The following is a 2,848-nucleotide window of genomic DNA, read 5'->3' as shown; positions in this document are numbered from 1 at the left end:
GCAATAAAAAAATCTCCCAAGAAAAAAAAAAGCCCAGGACCAGATGTATTCACAGCCAAATTCTACCAAACAAAGAACTAATACAAATCCTCTTGAAACTGTTTCAAAAAAAAAAAAAAAAAATTGAGGAGGAGGGAATTCTCTCCAACTCATTCTATGAGGCCAACATTACCCTGATACCAAAACCAGACAAGGACACACACCCAAACAAAACAAAGCAAAAAAAACTACAGGCCAATATCCCTGATACACATAGACACAAAAATCCTCAACAAAATACTACTATCAAATCAAATCCGACAGCATATCAAAAAGATTACACAACATAATCAAGTGGGTTTTACACCAGGGATGCAAGGATGGTTCAACATATGCTAATCAATAAGTGTGATACATCATATAAACAGAATTAAGGACAAAAACCACATCATCATCTCAATAGACACAGAAAAAGCATTTGATAAAATTCAGCATCCCTTCATGATAAAAATCTTCAACAAATTAGGCACTGAAGGAACATAAAATAATAAAGGCCACCTACAACAACCTCGTGGCCAACATCATACTCAATGGGGAAAAGTTGAAAGCATTCCCCCTAAGAACTGGAACAAGCCTAGGATGCCAACTCTCACCACTCTTTTTCAACATAGTACTGGAAGTCCTCGCCAGAGCAATCAGGCAAGAGGAAAAAATAAAATGCATCCAAACTGGAAAAGAGGACATCAAGTTGTCCTGATGATATAATCTTGTATCTACAAAATCCTAAAGACTCCACCAAAAGACTCTTAGATTTGATAAATGAATTCAATGAAGTTTCAGGACACAAAATTAATGTACAGAAATCACCAATATAACAGTCTAGCTGAAAACCAAATCAAGAGGGCAATCCCATTTATGATAGTTGTTAAAAAGAAAAGGAAAAAAAAAGCAAAAGACCCCACAAAACCTAGGAATGTATTTAACCAAGGAGGTGAAAGATCTTTACAAGGAAAACTAAAAAACACTGATGAAAGGAACTGTAGATGAGACAAACAAATGGAAAAACATCCCATGCTCATGGATTAGAAGAATTAATGTCATTAAAATAACCACACTGCCTAAAGCAATTTACAGGTTCAATGCAATCCCTATTAAAATACCAACATTTCCACAGAATTAGAAAAAAACAATTCTAAAGTTCATATATAACCAAAAGAGTCCTAATCGCCAAAGCAATCTTAAGCAAAAAGAACAAAGTTGGAGGCATCATATTGCCCGATTCAAATTATACAAGGCTGTAGTAACCAAAACAGCATGGTACTGGCATAAAAATAGATACATTAGACCAATGGAACAGAAGAGAGAACCCAGAAATAAACTCACATATGTACAACCAACTGATCTTTGACAAAGTCAACAAGAACATACACTGGGGAAAAGACACCCTTTTCAATAAATGGTGCTGAGAAAATTGGATTGCTGTATGCAGAAGAATGAAATTGGGACCCTTATCTCTTACTATATACAAAAATCAACTCAAGATGGATTAAAGACTTGAATGTAAGACCTGAAACTATAAAAATACTGGAAGAAAACCTAGGGAAATCTCTTCTGGATATTGGTAGGCAATGAATTCATGACTAAGACCTCAAAGGCAGAGGCAACAAAAACAGAAATAAATAAATGAGACTTAATTAACCTACAAAGCTTCTGCACAGCAAAAGAAATAACCAACAGAGTGAACAGACAGCCTGCAGAATGGGAGAAAATATTTGCAAACTGTACATCTGACAGGGAACTAATACCCAGAATTTACGAGGAACTCGACAAAAAGAAAAACCAAATAATCCTGTTAAAAAGTGGGCTAAGGACATAAACAGACATTTTCAAGAGACAAAAAAAAACAGCCAACAAGCACATGAAAAAATGTTCAACATTACTAATCATAAGAGAAATGCAAATTAAAACCACAATGAGATATATTATACCAATCAGAATGGTTATTATAAAAAAGACAAAAAAAAAGTAACATGTTGGCAAGGATGTAGAGAAAAGGGAATTCTTACACACTGTTGGTGCGAATGTAAATTAGTGCAGCCTCTATGGAAAACGATATTGAGATTTCCCAAAGAACTAAAAATAGAACTACCATAAGATCCAGCAATCCCACTTCTGGGTATCTATCCAAAGGGAAGGAAATCAGTGTATCAAAGGAATACCTGCACTCATATGTTTATCACAGTACTATTCACAATAGCAAAGATATGGAATCAACCTAAATGTCCATCAGAGGAGGACTAGATAAAGAAAATGTGTTATACACAATGGAATACTTTTCAGTTTTAAAAAATGAATGAAATCATGTCTTTTGCAGCAACACGGATGGAATTGGAGGCCCTTAAGTGAAACCACTCAGACACAGAAAGACAAACACTGCATGTTCTCACTTATAAGTGGGAGCTAAATAATGTGTACACATGGAAACAGAGGGTGGAATGATGGACAATGGAGACTCGATGGGGGACAGATGATGGGAGGTTGCTTGGTGGGTACAGTGTGTATTGCTTCAGCGATATATGTACTGAAGGCCTTGACTTTACCACAATGCAATACATCAATGTAGCAAACTTCAAAATAAGTTCAAAATTGCACTTACGTCCCATAAATACAAATAAAAAATGGAAAAATTTACCAAATGGTACTTAAAATTTGTACAGTTTCACTGTATAAAAATTTTTTTTTCCTTTTTTTTTTTTGAGACAGAGTCTGGCTCTGTTGCCCGGGCTAGAGTGCCGTGGTGTCATCCTAGCTCACAGCAACCTCAAACTCCTGGGCTCAAGCAATCCTCCTGCCTCAGCCTCCCGAGTAG

The sequence above is a fragment of the Propithecus coquereli genome, unplaced genomic scaffold (assembly GCF_000956105.1).
Source record: "Propithecus coquereli isolate 6110/MARCELLA unplaced genomic scaffold, Pcoq_1.0 Scaffold155, whole genome shotgun sequence".
In the NCBI taxonomy this organism is placed as follows: Eukaryota; Metazoa; Chordata; class Mammalia; order Primates; family Indriidae; genus Propithecus; species Propithecus coquereli.
Note: the sequence above shows the minus strand (reverse complement) of the source record.